Source organism: Nesoenas mayeri, assembly GCF_963082525.1.
Source record: "Nesoenas mayeri genome assembly, chromosome: 20".
In the NCBI taxonomy this organism is placed as follows: Eukaryota; Metazoa; Chordata; class Aves; order Columbiformes; family Columbidae; genus Nesoenas; species Nesoenas mayeri.
This window is the reverse complement of record NC_137569.1, coordinates 4,725,756-4,746,258: the sequence shown is the minus strand read 5'-3', so window position 1 is coordinate 4,746,258 and position 20,503 is coordinate 4,725,756. Positions and strand designations below refer to the sequence as shown.

General features: G+C 51.2%; 1 protein-coding gene across 2 annotated transcripts in view; it reads right to left on the bottom strand.

Moving 5' to 3' along the window:
- SMG6 (SMG6 nonsense mediated mRNA decay factor) overlaps positions 1 to 20,503 on the bottom strand; it is a 107,987-nt gene that overhangs the window by 25,979 nt on the left and 61,505 nt on the right. The window lies entirely within an intron of this gene.

The window sequence follows — 20,503 nt, the reverse complement described above, 5'->3', positions numbered from 1 at the left end:
GGCACGGTGGACTGCCACCCTCGGAGGTGTTAACAGCCCACCGTGTCCCTCGCAAACCTGACTTCTGCCCTCGGCAGCGGGAGCGAGAGGAGAGGTACGAGCTGCAATATTCTGCCTGGTCCTGGCAGAGCCGCCCGGGAAGCCATTTCTGTGAGTTTACACAGCTTATACGTTCTCCATGCAGTTCCTGGACGCCTTCCATCGCAGATGAGAGTTTTATGTCGAATTTTAAGTTTGACCACAAATATTTAAACTTCCTTGGACCACAAATGCTGTATCTTCTTTGTGGTTGAGCTGGCACCAAATGAGTATTTACAGATCCCTATATGTCTGTCTGTCATTTAAATATCTTGCAGAGGTGCCAAAAGCTTCAAAAGTGGGGGGGCTCCTCAGGCAGACCCCCCATTCCTCCTCTCTGCCCTTGGTTACTCGGTCTGGGCAAAGAAGAGGCGCAGACCCCGGCCAAGCCCTTGCCAAGGGCACAAATGCTGCTGGGCTGAGCATTTCGTACTCACACTCTATTAAGCTTTTCAGAGAATGTCATCTGAGATCCCTCCATAACTTCCACGGCTCCTTGCCCTGGTAGATATTTGAACTGGGATGAAAGTCTTCGGAATTTTCTCCTCTTCTTTTAGGAAACTTGGGATTTCTGAGTCTACGGGAGACTGTTTTAACGAGCACCGCTAAAACCCCCTGAAAACAGCGCAGCTCCCACCTGGCCGCTGCTCGCAGCCTCCCCGCGGGTGTTTTCACTTCCCCAAACACAAGCGATTCTCAGAGGGTGACAATCCTAACTTGCTGAACTGGGATCCCACTCTAGGGAAACTGGTTAGAGTGGTTTGTCTCAGTGGCAGAACGATACTGACTCCAGGGAAGGCCGTTTGGCCAGGAAAACACAATCAAATAAACACCGTACAAGGTCCCTCTAAGCACTCTATGCTGAAGGAATTCGGCGTTGCCATCGCGTGGAGCTGGATGGGGACCTGAGGGTCCCGGAGATGACACCCAAGCAGGTGGGTGACTTATGGGGAGCAACAGCCCCCAAACCTGAGTCAGGCTGCATGTGTTTAATTTCCTTATGACTTTTTAGTCTAGGACACGAACTGGATGCTTGCACCACCGATTTTAGGGGAGTTTTCAACATGCAGCGGTGTGGTAGACGCTGCTGCTGCAATGTTGCTTTTCCCACCCCAGGGACTCAAGTCACCAGCCGGTCGTGACAACACACAGGGAGCTCCCCTGCACGTCCCACATCCCTGGGAGCCACAGAAAGACTGCGTGCCCGGGGGCAAAAATCTGCAGTGACGGCTGCCCACATCAGAGGAAACAGATACCTGAGTCAGAGCAACACGATGAGAAACCGCCGCTCCACAAACCAGAAGCCAGACTGAGCAATGTCAGCGCCAAAGCTGCCGCAGCACTGCTGGGGGGCTCGGGGCACGCCGGCTGCCCTTGGCTTTGGAAGCTGAAAGAGAAGCAGCTTTGCTTTGAACCAACAAGCAAAGCTCACGAGAACTGGCAGCGAGCAGGGCCGGGGCTGCTGCGTGCAGGGAGGTTCCTCTGAATGTTGGCTCCTCTGCCGGGGCCGCCGATAAATTCCCTTGAAAACAGAAGGGTGGGGATACGGAAGGCAATGTAACACCAGCAGAAAAATGCCACCACAGCTCGGTCAGCTGCGACACCGCAGCCCCAGAGATCTCAGCAATACTGGCATTTCCACCCACCGCAAGAACCACACTGGCAGCGCGCTCCCGGCAGCTCGGGGCAGAGTGGGAAGCAGCTCGCGCCGCTTCCAGCAGCCACTTCAGGGAGGGACAAATGCCGGTATTTTGCTTTACAGTGAAATGCTGCCACTTAGGGGACTCCCGATGACGTTCGTGTGTGCCTGAGAGCCCATGTCCTCTTCCAGGAGGGGCTGCTCTGAGCGAGACGCGCTCCGTTACCCGATCAGAGAGGTAACTTCATGCCCTGGATGGGAGCTCCAGCCCGTGCGGATCCTGCTCTGCCTCCAAGGCAGCAGCGAGCACAGCTCTGCTACTTATACCCAATCCTCAGCTCTTTTGGCAGATGATTAATGGCCTGAGCCTCACAGTCACTTGCTTCCAGCCGGGCCGAGAGCTGCAAACACACCTAGAGAAGGGAAGGAGGAATTGGAAGGGTGGCTGGTCGGCAAGAGGAAAACTATTCGCTGTGTCTTTGTTTTCTGCAGAGCTCCTCCTCCTGGGAGCGGGATGCTGAGCACAGAGCAGGGCCCCTGCCCCGAAACAGAGCAGCTGAACCAGAACAATAAGGGTGGGGATTCTGGATGGGTCCTGACAAGTGGGGTGGGCTGGAGCGGGGGCACCGATCCATCCTTTTGACTTCATTCACACTTACAGCTGCATTAGAGACATTTCCTGAAAGCACAGTAGGAAGAGAGGGGTATTCACTCACTCCACCCTCCATCTAACACTGTCCTCGCGATCCAGCCGTGCACCCAGAGCCAATTTTGGCCTCTGGCAGAGCCACAGGCCAGACATTACAAGTGCTGGTGTGAGCAGCACAGGTCCCCACCCGATGAGCAGCACACAGACTTGGAGCAGAGAGGAGGGGTGCTGCAGCCAGCAAAAAAAAAGATAATAAATAATCTATGTAGGGAAATACAGAGAGTTTGAGCATGTCCAAGGTGGCCCTGGAGGTGACAAGGAGGTGACAACAGTAGGACTCGAGCATTTGGCTTCAGGACAAGGAAAGGTGCAGCCACCAGCTGATGCCACATGAAACGAGGCAAAGCTCCTCCTGCAAAAGAAAGGAGCCACAATGCTCACACCTCGGGGGTGACCGTACCGCCTTGTCTACAGCACGTCATCTCCCAATGATGCCATGACCTGCACCGCTGAGCAGAGGATTGAAAACAGCACGGCGAGCCCTGCGCCTGACTCACCGCAGCCTGGGAGCCCGCGCGGCCCCGGCGCATCGTGATCCTGCATGGTGAGCCTGAAAAACAACTTCTTTTTTCCTTCTAAAAAACAAGAAACCAGCTGCCCTCCTCCAAATCTGGAGTTACTCAGCCTGACTCACACCAAGGCTCTCCTGGCGCTGCCGGCAGAGCCTGCGCGTACCTGGATGGGCTGTGCAGGCTGCGCTGGTGACACCCGGCGCACCGCACACCTGGAGCTGCGGCACTTTCCCGAGCGCCCGCGACACGAACTTGCTGCAGCCAAGTTAATTATTTTCAGCTTCAAACTTCAACCATTTTTGGTGAATCCCCAAATGTAAAAAAACAAAACAAAACAAAAAAGGAGAGTATAATTTTTTTTTAAATGGGAAAAGTATTTCTTTCATTCTCCCATAACACAAATCCAGCAAACATGAAAAACATGAACTCAAACCAAAGCTCAGACATCACATCTGGGGAGAGACCAAGCATGGAAAATTTTAATCCAAAGGTTAATGTTTGGGAAGCTCCGAGTGTGTGAAAAGAGGGGTTAGATGGGTGCTGCTCCGCGGCTCGAACAGTTGTTGCCGCCAAGCGGTGGCTTTCAAACGGTGCCTGCCCGCCCCAGCCCAGGCACTCGGGGTCAGAAGCTAAAATAGAAAACAACTGAAATCATTGCGAGCAAACAAACAGGCAGATCAGATGCTGGAAAAGCCAAGCGAGGAAGGAGCCAGCAGTGTGAAACGCAGCTTGAGCCCTGTGACTGCAAACAGCCTCCGGACTTGCCACGGTGAATTGCACCAAAACTTGTGACAGGGGTGGCCTGGCCACCTCCTCCTGCTCCCCTGAGCTCTCCTGTGCCACCTCTGCAGCTTGCAGACCACTTGACAGCCCAGTGCCACTGCTGTCACCTTCATCTCCTTCGCTCTCTGCTCTGCAGGATCACACTCCAGTGGTTATCACAGCTTGGGTTGTTGTTTTTTTTAACACCCAGCAGCCTGAAACTTCACCCTTCTCACCCAGAACAACCATTTCCCAGCCAAGCACAGAGCACTCCACTCTTTGCCTTCACCCCAGCCCATGCACCCCTGTACCTGCCCGGAGCAGCACATCCCTCCTGCCCTGCACCCCGAGCTGCTGGGCTCCCGTACCCCCACTCCCGCTGCACATCTGCCCTTTGCGCTCGTGCCGCCGTTCTCCCCACATCCTGCCTTCCAAATGCCTTTGTCTTCATCTTCTGCATTAGATTATGCCCTTTCCAGGCTGCTCCTTCTAGACACTGAAAATCTCTCTCTCCCCAGATATAACAGAATAGCATCCTAATTGTCTTTGTCAGGGATGGGGCCACGCTTGTGAAATTGCCACGTCTGCTTGCAGGGCTGTATCACCAACAATAGCTTAAAAGCTACAGGAGTTACAGTGTCGAGTCCTCCCACACTTAACTAAACACAAAGAGAAGGGACCACATGTCTGCAAAGCTGCCACGCCAGGTGGGTCGCAGCCCGGCTCCCCGGGGGTGGGAAGGGAAGGGACGGCACTGGCGGGCGTGAGAGCATCCGGCAGAGCCGCATCGCTCGCCACGGCTTATTTACAGCATCCAGAGGGATGCTGGAGGGGACACGTCCTGGGATCAGCCCAGGCAGAGCTGCCCCCTAAGACAGCAAGAGACAGGTTCCAAAGAGCTGCAGCATCCCTGGGTTGCTATGGTTGCATCCTGCAATATACCTGGGTCCCTAGCTGGGTACCTGGGTCTCTACCTGGGTCACTGTCACCTCCTGCAAGTACCCCAGTAGCTCCTTCCCAGACAAATGCCTCCTGGAGCCACAGGAAGGTTTGATTTTCAGTCCACTGCTGAGGGACACAACAGAAAATGAGTGTGTCCTGCTGCAGAGGGAGGAGGAGAGCAATGTCTCCCAAATAGTTGGTACATCACACGTTGCTCCCCCCAGGATGGTGGTGCTGGCCACAGAAGCACAATAAGGAGGAGAGTTTGGATGGATGGTGGGGTTTAGCTCCAAAGATGCAAATTTTGGATGGGCGCAAAGCTGCTCAAGACGTCAGACAGAACCAGGTTGCTGGGGGACACACAGACATGGACCAGAGAAGGGGAGAGGAGAAATCAGTTGTTAGCAGAGGATCTCTGCAAAAAGGTGGGAAAAGCACAAAGTAGCGTACAAAAATGTAAATGAGCCTTTAATAAACCATTAGATAACCCAGCTCCAGACCAGTTCTGTGCGTATAGGACCCCAAAATCCAGGCACCTCTCATGCAGCTCCTCAACCACACTCCTCTCTCTGCAAGAAGAAACCTAAATCTGCTCATAACTAACAGCACAAGCACAAAGATAAAGACAGGGGGAAAAAAACAGAAGTGAGGTTGAGAGAAACACTAGGAATCTCTGCAGACACTGAATATTTCTCCAAGCTTAGCCCAGAAAAAGGGCTCTGTGAAGAAAACATGTAAAACACCTCCATCCAGGCCAGGGCGGCAGCTGCAGGGGAAGGACCAACAGGAACGATGATGCCAAGGGAAGACCCCGAGGAGATGCTGAAGGGAAATTGTTGCAGGGCTCACCTGCACAGGCAGGGGAAAGGTGTGATGAGAAACACGAACAGAACTGGCAAAGACAGGGCTCGGGACTGGGCTCCCCGGGGGTTCGTGCTCACGGCAGCGTGTGCGAGCACGTCGAGAGGAGTCCCAGCAAAGGGACCTGCTCCAGCTGCCCATGGACCAGAGCTCCTGCTCTTCAGCCCTCCAGCCAAGTCGGGGGGAAATGTAATCAGAGCAATTTCTATTAGCAAGAATATAAAGACTTGGAAGCTCTGGGCTGTCTCTTGACAACTAATTAATTACCAGGTAGCATCCCCTTGAAGCTGCCAACACAGCACATGCAAGTTCCAGCATGATTTAGGGCGAGAGATGAACTTTACAATAAACTCTAGAATTTTACTTCATCTCCCGCCACCATCTGAGATCCTGGGGGAACAGGAAGGGGTGGCAAGAGGCAAACACTGAAGCCATCTGGGATCATCATTAACTCCTTCACTCGTGGCCTCTGAAACAAAATGCCGACTGCGCTGGGAGCAGCAGCTTCAAGCCAGATGAGAGCTCCTCGTATTCTCAGCTTCTTAAACGTTCTCCTGCCAGTTTCTGCAATCGTGTGCCCACCCCCTTTGCAGCCCCCTCGCCCGTCCCCCAAGGCTCCTGGTTTTGGCTGTCAGGGCAGCCACTATTAAGAGCAGAAACTCCATTTCAAATGGCTTTAGGTGGTATTTTCTTTGCTAACAGCAACAAAAAGGAGTAAGAGAAGAAGTCTGTCAAGAAAGCAGGGAAAAGGATAAGAGGACACAGAGTGACTACTGCTGGCAGAGCTTTTTTTGGAAAACACTGAAAAAACCCACAATGGCAGAAGGTGCTGTGTCTGAACCCCAGGGGCCAAGAGCTGGAGCTTATGGACCTGGCTGGTCAGTGCCATGCCTGGTCCCTCGCCTCCGACCATGTCTCACCACCTGCTCTCGTCAGCAGAGCATCACTTTCTAGTTGCTTAGTTCCTAATTATTACAGGACAGGGCATCAGGGCAGTCACGGAGCTATGTGCTGTGTCCCCACACAACTACACCGTACTGGAGGAGTCTCCCCACTTCTGGCAACCACATTGCGCTGCCATGAGCCTCTCCTCCCCTCTGAGTCCAGGACTAAGGCACCAGAACCTCAGACCAGAGGGCTGGTTTTGTCTGCGCTCAGGGCAGTGTGAGATTAACCATCAGCAGCATGTGAGGACAGCGGTAAGTTTGAGGGCTGCCTTGAGGAGACATTTTACATGCGATAACTGTCCCACCTCACCACTGGAGACAATCCTGGGAGCCAAGTGGGCAGCTTTTGGGACCAGAACCCTCTATCTCCTTGCCTCTGGGTCACAGCTTTACCGGTTGCCGTGGATTTCTTCCTTAGACACCACGACAGCCACAGGTCATCTTGCTCAGGTGCAAATGTTCTGGGCTAAGCCAAAACATTTCTTTTTCAGACTTACTTGATCTAAGTCCAAAAACTGAGATGACATCAAAGAGCCCATTGAGTAGATCCCCTCCAGAAATATGCAGGGACTTTACCTCCTTAGTACAAACACGGCTCCCCTGAAGACTTCCTGGGAACAGCTGAAGCAGCATCGCACTTCAAAAACCAGCCTGCACATCACAGGGGTGAGGGGGAGCTCAGTTCTGGCCCAGGATTGTTGACAACCATTTCAAAGCCCGTGAAGGATCACACACAAAAATTGTCACAGCCCTTGGCGGGGAACAAAATCCCCAGGAGATGGGTTGTAAAGGCAATGGCAGGGCAGGAGCTGTCACATGAAACAGTCAAGGTGAGCATGCAGTCTGACTGAGAGAAAGAGAAGAACGTTCAGACGATGGAGCGATTTACCCCTCCTGGAAGTGGTCGGTGATGTTTACCATCAGCTACAAAGAGTGATGTCCCTTCAGGACTTCAACCCGTGCTGAAAAAGCCCATCTTCTGAGGGATGGCAACCGCCAGCAGTTCTGTCCCTGCTGCAGCCCCCAGCTTGGCTCTGTCACTGGGGTCACTTCCAGAGGGACAGAGGAGACCTGCAGGAGCCCAGGCTCAGCCATGGCACCGAGTGACAACCAGGAGATAATGCCGCTTCCTGGAAGAACTGGAACTGATGTGCAAATAATGAGAGAAAAATGTGGGGCGAGGGAGGGTTAAGGAGAGATTAGTCTGGGGCACACTCTGGGAGATACACAATGTGAAGTATGAGGGCAAAGGAAATGAAAACTGGAAACTCAAACATAGTCAAGAATCCAATCTCAGCCTGGGCAGGAAGTTTACACTCTGCTTCTAAATATACATGTTTTTAAATCAACAAGCTTTCTTGTTCCTCAACTCTACTGTACAACCACACAGGAGAACTGTGGGGATAAAGGCACTGCCAAGCTCTGCCTGGAGAGGCCAGCTGTCCCCAACAGTGACAAGGCAGGCGACGGACACCCCTGCCATAGCTCAGAGCAGGGCAGCGAAGGCAGGATCCTGAGGAAGCTCCATCAGAGCAGGATTTTCAGCTCCAAGCACCCTGCTGAGCACCCAGCCCCTGGCAGACAGACTCTCCTGTGGTCTCACGTGCCATGTCCGCAGACCACGGGGAGGAGACGAACCGATAACCTGTGAGCACCACTCAGATGTGGTGCCTCTTTCCTTCCTGCTCTCTGGCCACTGCATTCACGCTCAGCAGTCGCATAGTCACATATTTTTTTAATTTGATATAATTATCTCCTAGAAATTACTGTACACAGCCTCTTGGGATCTAAAGCAATTAAGTGAAGATAAATTTCTTTCATGGAGCAAGCTGTCAAACGATGAAGCAATTTCATTCTCCATTTGAAGTGGAAGCTTTGGGTCATGCATGGTTTATTTGAAACAATGCCATCACCTAAAGCTGCTGATCTTATCTGTCTCCCTCTGTCTCTCCATTTCAAACTGCTGAAGATGTGCAGCGTGGCACTGCCTGAAGTGATGACATCTGGCACCAGGCCAGCTGCAGAAACAAGCTGCTCCTCCCCGAGTCGGAGTGCAAGAGGCCAAACATTCCTATTAAAAAGGGGGAAACCGAGGTGAAATCTGGGAAGAGCTGAAAAGCGGGAATCCTGCCCGAGGGAACAGGAGACCCACGAGCTGCAGGAGGAGCGAAGTGCCTGCAGGAAGGGGCAGCGCTGCCCGAGAGAGGATGGCAGCACGTAGCGCATCTCTGAGGGTTAACAGGCAACAATGCTTCCCCTTCAACACCAGACTGCCCCAAAACCATCTAATCCAGGATTCGAGAACTTCATCACCACAAGGAATGGTTGATGTGCTTCTGTCTGCATGAGGAGTGACACGGCAGGACCGAAATTATACCTGTTAGCACATACATGCTACACCTCTCATGAGTTCCAGCAAATTCTCTCCTGTCCTCACGTTTCACCATGCCAAGATGTTTCATTTTAGATGAAAAAAACCCACATAAAACATAAAATAATTCATTTAAATAAACCGTTCTCCAAAGCAGCATTTTTTATCCTGAGAAAGGGAGGATGGTCAGAGATGCTGTGGAGTAGAGGGGCCATGATGAGGACTCCGCTCTCTCCACAGGTTCAGTGCTGAAGATGCTCAGATCCTCCCGGGGGAGGAAGGAATGACATGGGCATCAGCCAGGCCAAGCTTTGGATCCTCAAGCAACCTAAAGGTGCGACCCTGGCAGCTGAACAACCTTCACCTAACTACTGAGAACAAAAAGGCAGAAGACCCCAAAAAGAACAAGTCTTTGCCCACTCTTCTGTTTAACAACTGCTCCGACTATACACTTGCAATGATACAATCACCCAACGCACCTGTACAGGTATTCAGTCCTGTTCCCACCTACTCAAATCCATGCACACAACTCCCTTCCAGCTCTCCAGACTACAAGGATTTATCTTTATCATCCCGGCATTTCCCATATGATTAAGCCTCTTGTATGTTTAGCGGGTACCATATACATGAGGTGCCCTCCACGCTGATACCTGTGGATCTCTCCTTTCCCGTGCCACGGTAGTCACTAAAGAGCAGCTCTCGACCACAGGGAAGGCGGTGAGGACACTTGTGTCTAAAAATGTTGAAGCTGCAGCCATGATAACAGGCAACTACTGAGCAGATTCAGCTCCCCTGGACCAGACTGATAGGAACATTTAATCATCAGGTTTCTGCAAAGCTCAGATCAAAACGGATCAAATCTTTGTTCACTGGGACAGATGCTGAACTAAAAGAGCTACCAGTACTAGAGGGAGCTAACAATGCAAGCTGGCAAAGGGTGAAAGTTCAAGAAGCATCTAGGTGACTTCAGAGTGCAAGTGTGATCTTCAAAAGGGATGTGCCACATCCCTGGCAGCTGGTAGGCTCCAAAAATGTACATCAGCAACTGTGTCACGTCCCTGACGCTCTCTGAAGTGCTGCCCCGCGGCCGCTTCTCCATGGGAAACATGCGTATGGACCAGGTATCAGGTGAACAGACACAGCGCTAAAAGGATGTAACAAACTCTCTGTCTATAAAATCTCTTTCCTTCAATAATGGATGCTATCACACACGTTACATCATTTATGCTTAAGGAACCAAAATGTAAATCTGTTCTGTTGTTCACAAACCCAGCAGACAAGGCAGGCAACAGCTTCTCAGACCTCAGAAAACATCTTTGTCTCCATACTAAGAATGTGTGCTTATATACGCATCTACCTATCTCAAGTACAGTGAAGTTTTGGGAAAGTTTAAAAAAAATAAATCAACAAAATCACTAGATGGAAATACTATTATTGTCTCTATTCAGTATAAACTTATAGACAAATATTTGTTACATATGGTGGAGCAAATGCTTTATGTAAAATGCTGGTATGCAAAACATTATGACAAATGTTGTTAATTTAAATAAATTATGGCTTTTACCTTATGTTTAAGGAAATATATGCAAATATGTTATGGGGAAAAATTTGATTGAGTTATCTGGATTAAATATCCAGCATTTTTGGTGTCCCACCACAGATGCAGTTAGACCAGCAGCAGTAACGTCACTCATGCAAGGCATATGTTAGGGAAGAATTTTAACGCTTCCCAGTGAACCCTCACTTAATACCCGCTCGTTTTCCTCGGGGAGGCGAGTGGCCTGGGGCTGAAATGCTGGGTATCAGGGGTTTGTTCTCATCCTGAAGCTGAGGCTTCCTGTGGGACCCGGGTCAGTCCCTCGGCCTCGCGTACCTCTGTTGCCAATCTCCAACGAGGAAATTGCTTTTCCTTCTGTCATAACGTGTTGTGGAGGTACGTTCATTAATGCCTGGGAAGTGCTTTGACTTCAATGACGGCGAGAAAAGAAAACAATAAATAAGATGGTGGTGGTGTCCTCTCTTTCTGATTTGGGATGTGACAGCACGAGGACACCGAGGGTCACAGCTCCAGCCCAGCAGGAGCTGGGCTCTCCGTCCTCACCCAGACTCAGTCCGGTATCCATGGATGGATCCGGCATCCACAAAAACACCGCGAGTTCCGTCTGGGAGCAGAAACGTGGGGAGCAGACTCCAAGCTCAATGACAGAGGTCACCTTCCGTCTCCCGTAGAGACAGAGTAGATCCCCATCTGTTATTTGGGCTGACCACTCCCTGCATTCCACCCAGTCCACTTCTCTGGCCAGCTTCCCAGGACGTGGATCTTTCTTATTCAGGATAACAATGAGGAGTTATTAATTGGGTCTTTTTTCAGGTTTCCTGAGGTCCTTCCAAATGCTGCGTTGGTGGATACCACAGCCGTCCTTGTCTTCAAGCAGGGATGTTTTAAGCATTTCACTTGGTCAACGACAAAAATATAAGTAGTGCTGTGAAACGGGGTCACCCCAAAGCCAAGGCAGGGTCACAGATGAAGAGTCAGAACCAGGACTGAATTTAGTACCAGAGAGCAAGGTCTGAGCAGTGGATCCAGCACGCAAAGCATGAGGCAAAGACACAACCCTGAGTCCCAGGGCCCTCCTGCACATTAAGTCTTGAGCACCACAAAGATTGTCCAAGGTGAGGCCATGCTTCATGTCCACAGTCTGTCTCAGCCAGCCAGAGAAGCCTTTCCATTTCCTCAAGGTTTACTCTGGGTAGCAATAAGAGATGGCTCATTGGGAGGGGATCCAGCATTAATGGTGATTTAATGAGGCCTTTCAATGTTCTTGCAGGCTCATCAGCAAATTCCACGAGGTCTGGACTCTTAATATGTCATTCCGAGTACACTGAAGTTAGTGAATACCTCTTTTATAGCCAGAACCTTGCACTATCTGTGCCTGATGTCTTGCCAAGATGTGGTAGGTTTTGTGTCATTAGGGTGCCGGTGTGGCAGAAGTGAGGCCATTACCTGCTGAAAAACCCCAAGGGAAGCCAAGGGCGCAGGCAGCGCACGCTGAGCAGGACACTTCATGGAATGATTCTCCTTTCCTACGTCACTCCACTGATGCTGACTCCGGTAACAGTGAGTTTCTTGAAGAGGACATTTCCCGTATCTTAAGAGTCCATCCTGAACCTCTGCAGGCAGCTTTTAGGACAAAAAAAGACTGAATACAAATAAGCTTTCTGTCTTGTTACATAAACCTGGACTGATAATGACAGAAGCAAGGACGTTCGACAACGAGCATAATCTGATCCACAAGAAAAGATCCAATGCTGCCTGAAACCAGGCATGGGATGAGGCTGATTTATCCCGTCAGGCTGTGCCTTGAGCTGATGATCACATCGCACTCCGAGAAAACAATTTAAAAGAGCCTTCTGCTGACACCAGAGACAAACAGTGCAGTACTGGCTGAGGAACCGCACACGTGCTGGTACACGTGCACGGCTCACGCCCAAGCTGATTCACTTGGAGCCGACACAGTGGCTAAAGCACCCGGTCCAAGCCCAGCTTGGAGGAGTGGTAGAGGTGGATCCAAAGCTGGGAGAAGGCAGGGAAGGAAAGGGTGGAAACGTCACGAGTCACTTGAGCAAATTCCCCACGGCTTCCCCATGCACCGGGGTGCTGCTCGCTCCCTCCGGGTGCCAGGAAAGAGGCATCACAGGAACAGGGAAGGTTGTTTCCACCAACAGCTGGTTCTTTCCTTCCAGCTTCCTCCCCAAGAGATGGGGCTGCCTGGAAGGCAACACCTCATACTTCCCTGCAAGCCATGTCCAGACCACAAAGCCACCCTCACGCTCGCAAACAGGCTCATTAAGAGAACACGTGTAACTGGATCTTAACACGTTGGCAGGTGGTTCCTCACCTCGTAGTGAGACTGCAGTTCCCACACAGCAGCTCTCAGCATCAGGACGGAGGCAAAGCAGCAGGAGCCCAGCTCTGCAGAGGGCTGGCTAGAGCTACTGTTAGATCATAGAATGGTTTGGGTTAGAAGGGACCTTCAAAGCTCCCCCAGTGCCCCCCCTGCCACGAGCAGGGACATCTTCACCAGCTCAGGTTGCTCAGACCCCCGTCCAGCCTGGCCTGGGATGTCGCCAGGGATGGTTCATCCACCACCTCTCTGGCCAACCTGGGACAGTGTTTCACCACCCTCAGTGTAAAATATTTCCTCCTTATGTTTGGCCTGAACCTCCCTTCCTTTAGTTTAAAACCATCATCCCTTGTCCTATCACAACAGGCCCTGCTAAAAAGTCTGTCTGCTTCTTCCTTATCGGCCCCTTTTAAGTACAGGAAGGCCCTAATAAGGTCTCCTTGGAGCTTTTCTTCTCCAGCTGAAACCCCCAACTCTCTCAGCCTGTCCTCCCAGCAGAGCTGTTCCAGCCTCGGATCATTTCTGTGGGTCCCCTGGCCCCTCTCCAGCAGGTCCATGTCTGTCCTGTGCTGAGGAACCAGAGCTGGACGCAGGACTCCAGGTGGGGTCTCACCAGAGGTCCGTTCCTCCTCACCATCGCGCCTGCCTGGCCAGGGCTACGGGATCTGTTAACGCTTGGCTGTGGCAAAGTGGCTGCAGAGCTCTGAGCTCCTGCTGCTTTCAACACTGTGTCTGCAGCTCGGTGCCACAGCCGTGTGTCGTCAGGCAGGCAGCTGTCCCCAGCGCGAGCGCTCTGCATGGCTGGGACGAGAGGATGTGAACAGCCAGTATGCCCCAGAGACTGCAGTGCACAGGATACAGAGTGGATTAAAATCTGGTCAACAGAGGTCTTAAAATGTCAGCGTAAACAGGAGGGCAGTCCTGGCGGGGCCGCGGGGAAGCTTGCTTGGGCTTATGCCGCTTAACAATAGCTTCAGTGACCTGAACAAAGAAAACCTTTACTGATAAAGCCTGGAGATTAGACACCATCTCCTACCCTCTCAATCTTTGAAGAGAGCAATTCACCAACAGAGTAAAATAATCTCAAAATCACTCAGTCACCTACTCACGAGCAAACAACGCACTGTCTAACACAGCTAAATGCAAAGTTGTCCTTGTAGGAGCAAAGGTGGTGGGATGCTGGTAGTGTCTGATGGGGATGAGAAGAGCAGCAGAGCACAGTGGTCACTTGGTCACTTGTCCTTCCAAGCTGGTGCAGCAGCTCACAGAGCAACACGTGGAGCCTGGGCAGCCACAGCTCTAAAACACCATGAGAACGGCGCAGGGGATCCAAACCATCATGTCTCTCACTCCATCTATTCAGCTTATCAAAAGATGGGGACAAGGGGACACATTAATATATTGGGGTCAGAGATGCAATGGAGGACTTCCCAACCTACAGCAAAACTCAGTTAGTGGAAACTGAGACAAAACAAATTTAGCCTGGAAATAACGCATGCGTTTCACAGGGATTAAAATTGGTTCCTGCGGGTTCTCAGCCTTTTAAAACCAAGGCTGAGTGCTTCCTACTAGACCTGCTCTTACTCCCTTGGAAACTTCCCCGTGTTTTCCTGAAGGAGAAGGGATCGGAGGAGATGGCCACAGTTCACCAGGGGCTGGGGGCTCTCCCGGGCTGGGTTTCCCACCTCCAGGACTGACACACGCTCTTTGAAAAAGGGAGTTTCTGACCTGTACATTCTTCCCAGCAGCTCCCTGATGTTCAAAGCCCCTTGCTGACAGACAGGCAGGTGTGCTTGTGACAGTGGCCACCTCCCCAAACCCAGCACGGGGGCGGGAGAGCAGCCCTCACCCCAAGACAGAGCCCTAGGCAAGGCACGGGGGAGTACTCCAAGCCCAGCTGTGACATTTCCTTTCACCTCTACCTGTACAGCTGTTTCCTACAGGGCTGCAGCCTCGAGTGAGATGTGTGAGGCTTCTGTAGGTGCTTGGGAACAAGACGGAACAGAAACGCTTCACACCTGGTCCCAAAATTGCAGCACGCTGGAAGGGAGCCAACATCAACTGGCAGAGTACCAGTGGCGATGGACATCAATTAAGCAGCCTGTCATCCTCAGACTGCAGGGTTTTCTTTTTGCGATCTGCATCGCTCCTTAAGCCTTCAGCAGCACCAGCGCCGGAGTTTTCCAGATGGGATCATTTCCCTCAGATTCCACTCGCTAGATTTATAGCAGTATTTTTTTTTCTTTTTAAACCCACCCCCCTCTCTTTTAAGAGCTTGAACTATTATTCCACATTGCGGATTTCTCCAGGGCTGTATTCAGTGTCCTCGCGCAGCACTAGGGCTTGTTTGTAATGAGTTCCCTTCACCTTCAGCTGGAGAAATGTAGTTTTAAAAATATGCTCAAAACACCCTTAGCTTAAAGAGCAACTAAAAACCAAGACCAAACAGTAAGTGACCAGTCCACCTCTCTGGAAGATGCACTGCACAGCCCAAGGAGATGCAGCAGCAGACACCAGGATGGTACTTGCGCCCATTTCTGTGAAGATATATTTAAAACAGCACAACACACATCAATATACCCTCCTCTGCCACCCTGACCTGGGGACATGGACCCAGTTTGACACCTCCCATTGTGCTAATGACACCTGGCAAAGGCAAAGCACAAATGTCAAGGATGGACTAGGACTTCAAAGCAGCCCATGTTCTGCCCGCTACCTTCGCGGTGGCATAAAATCCAACCTCTCCTCCATCACCCGATGACATCATCTTCCAACATGGCCCATAATTTAGCCTAATTGCCTTTTACAATCCAAAGGCACCACATGAAAGGGAAGGTCGAGGCTGGGATGGAGTTCAGATACTGGTCAGAAAATGTAAACATTTCTAAATTCGCCACCTCGGGGCTGCCAGCTCCTGCCAAGTCCCCGCTCCGAGCAGGGCTGCCCGGGGCAGCATCTTTCACTGCTTGTTTGGAAACCGAGGCAGGCAGGAATGGAAGGAGTTTTTCAAGGATGACTCCTCCTTGGACTCTCCTGCTTGGGGCTCCGATCTCTGCTCACAGTTTCCCTTTTCCTCTCTGGATCAAACTCCAAGCTGGAAGCTCTCGCTCTCATGGGCTGAGCGCGTTTGCCTGCCAGTTGGAGGGAGATGCTCAAGGGCTATGGAATGGGAATATGGAAAGGATGCTGAGAAAACAGTTACATTTGCTCACTGGGGTTTTCTCTTTGCTTACAAAGAGTTTGTGCTCTCACAGTCCTGGTCTTGCTACCTTTCCTCTAATGCCTTGCAAGAAGTCCTCCCAAAATCACTGTACTGTGGCCACTCCAATGTGGATTGCATCCCTGGCATTCCAGGAGCCATCAGGTCTCAGAAAGGATCAAACGCCTGGTGCTTAGATGTGTGACAGAACTCCGAGAGCTGTTCCTCCTGGGGCGGCCATTCCAAGAAGCATCAGACAGGACTACACACTGCCAAGAGATATCGGCAAGTTTTAAAGAGACTGAAATACTGTAAATAAGTGAATAACAAGACAGGACTAATTTTAGCCCAAGCCTACACTGAAAGGCTCTTAGATAGCTAATTCAAAGGCTACCAGCTCTGCAGATCCAGAGGAACTAAAGAGAAGGTCAAATTTGGAGTGTCCACCTGGGCTGGACAGCACAGAGGAAAGATTTGTGTTTTCTAAGGAGAACAAAGTTTGGATTTTAGGCTATCTGCACTGACAGCTGAGGAGTGCAAAGAGCAGGAAGCAAGTCCTTGTGAAACAAGAACTGCCCCGAGTGTGGGAAGCAAACTGGCCACCCTGGAGCTGGAGGAGTCGCGCGGTACCTGGCTGTAAAATATTGCTGGTTATTGTTCAGAGCCTTGCATTTTAGAGCTTTCATTTGCCTGCTGGGGTGAGGCAGGGTTGAGGCTGAGTGGTGAGTATCTGAGACAGTCCACTCCACACACCAGCATGCACATGAGGGGGAAAAAAAAGTGCCTTTCTGTTTCAGAGGAGGGAACCACAGTGACTAGCCCTATAAGCATATGTATTAATCATGCACCGTCTGGTTTTAATCCACACACTGCTGATCCTGCGTCTCACTGTATTGTTATCAGGGGAAGGAGTATTTCTCCTCAATCTTATTCACCAGCCAAAAGCTTGAAAATGCAAAAAACACATTTGTGAAGTGCCTTCCCAAGGACCCTGGGCCCCGAACCTGGTGAGCTGGGGCTGCTGCCTTTTTATTGGCGTTTAAAAACCTTTTATTAACGTGTGTCAGGGCTGGGGGAGGAGAGAGAAGCTCAGGTTTCAGGACCCCCCATGCAGAGAGGTTTATTGTGGGAAGGGACATTAACACTTTCTCCTCCGCGTCTCCCTGGCTGGGGCAGCGCGTGGGTTGCGGTCGCAGGTTTGGGTGACGCACGGGTCGAGCCCACGCAGAGCTTGCAGGGATGCGGGCGATCGTGTGACTGCACGGAGGGGAAGGACCTCCCTGCTCTGCTGCACGCCCGGTGATTCGCGGCCTCTTCCAGCCTCGCCACCACGGAGCAGGACGCTCCCAAGACAAGAGGGTCCAGCAGGAGATGAGGAGCCCAGGACATGCCCCAGGGCTGCATAAGACCAGACCCACACACAGCTCAGATGCACCACGACTTGCTTTAACCTCAACACAACCCAAGTGTTTTCTGTTACAAATCCCTCAGAGCAGCAACACCTGATGAATCCACAGTTATCACCATTTTTAGTTCCCGATCCTTAACTCAGCCGTGCTGCTGTTCCCTGCTCTTTCCTCGGGTACAATCCTGGCAGCATCTCCTTCGGCTGCAAATGCTGCAGACACCAGTCTGACAACTCAGGCACCAGGCTGCATAGTTTGCTGTTGACTGGTACGTTCGATGTTGTTCCATCCCACAAGCTGCAATGGATATCTGCCCAACATACGCCCAGGAAAACATCACCAAGTTCTGCTCACCCCCGAGCCAGCTTTTGTTGGTTACAGCTTCAGCGACAGCGCAGGAGACGATGGGAAGCTCTAAGTGTCACACTGGCTCCAGGAGGAATCCGAACGCACGGCTTCATGGCAACGAATGGAGTCAGAACATTTTCACTCAAAATAAGAGCCAGGCCAAATGCTCAAAAACTTGCTGAGAAATTCTGGCTGAATACTGTGCTCCATCTGCTAAATGGGACGCGGAGAACAGAAAGAAGTGGCAAGCAGAGTGTTTGTCCTATACAGCTTACAAAACAACCATCCTCCTGGTGAAGCCAATAACCTAACACCATTTTAAATCCAATACTCTCCAGTCTTGCCTTTCAACAGATTCATTTCCTCCAAAATTTTACAAATTCGTTAAAAACACTATGGTGCAAAAGCACAGAGTAAGGATTTGGAGCATCAGCAAGTAAGGTGAGATATCATCCTTGCTGTAGAAAGCCTACTGTCTCTTCCTAGCCACGCAAGTGATAGGAAAGGTGTGACAGTGAGCTTCCCAGAGCCACTCTGGCACACCAGAGCCCTGCTCCCAGCTCACAGACATTCACAGGTGCCATACAAAGAGCAGAACGTTTTCTTTGCCTCTTCGGCAAACAACAGTCAGGAACACGGGCTGAAAACTCGGCCAAGACTGAGAACATGAGAGAAAGACTGGGTGCAAAAAAACAACTCCTGCTAAACAGCAGTGGAAAATCAGCACTGAAAAGAGCTCTTGCTGCACGGAGACAGCATTTCTCACCTGCTCGCAGCTCGGCCAACTGGCAACCAACTAGAAGCACCCAAAAAATGGGAAAGTTTGTGCAATGCAGCTGGATGTGGAACGCGGGAGGCTCAGGGTCCCCTTGTGGCACCACGCTCAGCATGGACACAGCCCCTTCCACTCCAAACAGCCCAGAGGTGCATCTGCTGAGGAGTCACGTTCATCTGGGCTCCGCACGCTGAAGGGAGGGCAGGGAGCACATGGTGGACGGGGGGACCGCACACAAAGGTCCTGTGGTTAAGCTGAATTCGGGGCTTCTTTACAGGAAAGTGGCTTTTTGTATTTTGCTCATAGTCATATGTGAAAGGCACATGGGTTCGTGTCTCTCAGTTGTACCTTCCTGGCTTGGTCTGCACTGCCCTCTGCAACACCCCACTTCTGGAGTCAAATAATTGACCTCATTAATAAGGCAGAAGGAGAAGGTTTGTGCAACAAGGTAATTCTTTGACTGTAATGACACAGCTGCCACTCCAGCCCCTTTCTACAGCATTACCGAATCACAGAAAATGGGGTAGAAGCATCCAAAGAGGTCATTTTGCCTCCTATTCCAAGGCATTCGCCTCCACCTGAGTTGTACCTGAGAGAGGCATCCAGCCTGCTTTTAAAAATCTCCACGGCTGAAGAGATTCTGCAGAATTGCCAAGGAGGCTGCTTTCAAGTGCTTAACTACCCAAAGGTATGAAGCCTTTCCTAAAGTCTAGCCTTAATCTATTTTGCTGCCATTTGTGCCCATTCCTTCCTGTGCTTTTCAGCGTGCAGCTGGACAACAGCTTGTTCTCCTCCTCTCTGCAACAGCTCACCGCATTTTCCCTGAATTTCCTCTAGACTAAAAAGCCCTAGTTCTTTCAATCCCTTCTTGGTAGTCAGGCTTTTGAGATCTCTGCTCTGTCTCACTGGCCTCCCCTTAAACCCTCTTGGGTCTCCTCTGCAAAGTGAATACGCACACCTGCTGTTTCACCAGTTTGACCATTAATGAGAACACTGGTCAGTATGGGATTGAGAAGAGACTTTGCGGAACCTGTGGCTTTTGCTCAGCATGTCCTGGGTAGTGCTGGTACCAGTGAGCTACTCCATCTACCCGTGTGTGATGTGTTTGGTGTGTAAAGCAGAGCCCAGGAGACAGGACAACACAAATGATGCACAATCAGACCTGCGCAAACACGAGCGAACACCCCAGCCGGGTGGGATCACGGTTCCAAAGTCAGCTCCTTTCAAACCAAACAAGACCTACAGAAGCAGTAAAAAAAAAAAAAGAATAAAGAAAGAAAAGGAGGACGGGCACAGCCAGGCCTGGCTGCTTCTCTCTGGGATCCGTGTTGCTGTTTCAGCAGAGCTGAGCTGGTACCACCATGCCCGATAATCCTGGATTGTGGGGTGGCTGCTGCTGTGCTGTGCAGGGCACCAGCTCCCGCCAGTCATGTACAATTTGCTTATAAAGCACCAGAACTAAAGGGACGCCAGACAGCAAGAAAACACAGCTCAGGTGTAGCTACAGCACAAAGATATGTCTCTTCTTCTACACACGAGTGCAAGTGCCTGGCAGGGCAGGTAGATGGCACTCCGAATAAACCGGTGTGTGGTTAGAAGAGGCAGAGTTCAGGGAATACCGTCCCCCACCAACAAGTTATGGGGCACCAAACCGGGCTGCTCAGTCACCTACCTGGCTGCTGGGGGCTCTGGGGTGGAGCTGCTGGAGAAAGAGCCCCAGTGGGACTGTCCCAGTGAGACTGTCCCCAGCAGAACCCCGCGAGAGCCCACAGCACACGCTGGGAGAACAGGCTACCTTAGGGCAGCAACAGCTTGCTTGTTATTTTAACCCGTTCAAATAGAAGCTTGAAAATCCGTTTTTCCACAGTGACTTCCTGGACTGAGGTGCTTCCCCAAACTGGGAGGGCTCTCGGTTTTACTGGGACCCTGTTTCCCCTCTGCCGCGGGCAGCGCTGTGAGCACGGGCAGGGCAGACAGAGAAGTGAAACAGAAATCTGCACCTCTTGGGTCCCTCTGTGACAAAAGGTCCTAAATTTCTCACCGTCATTT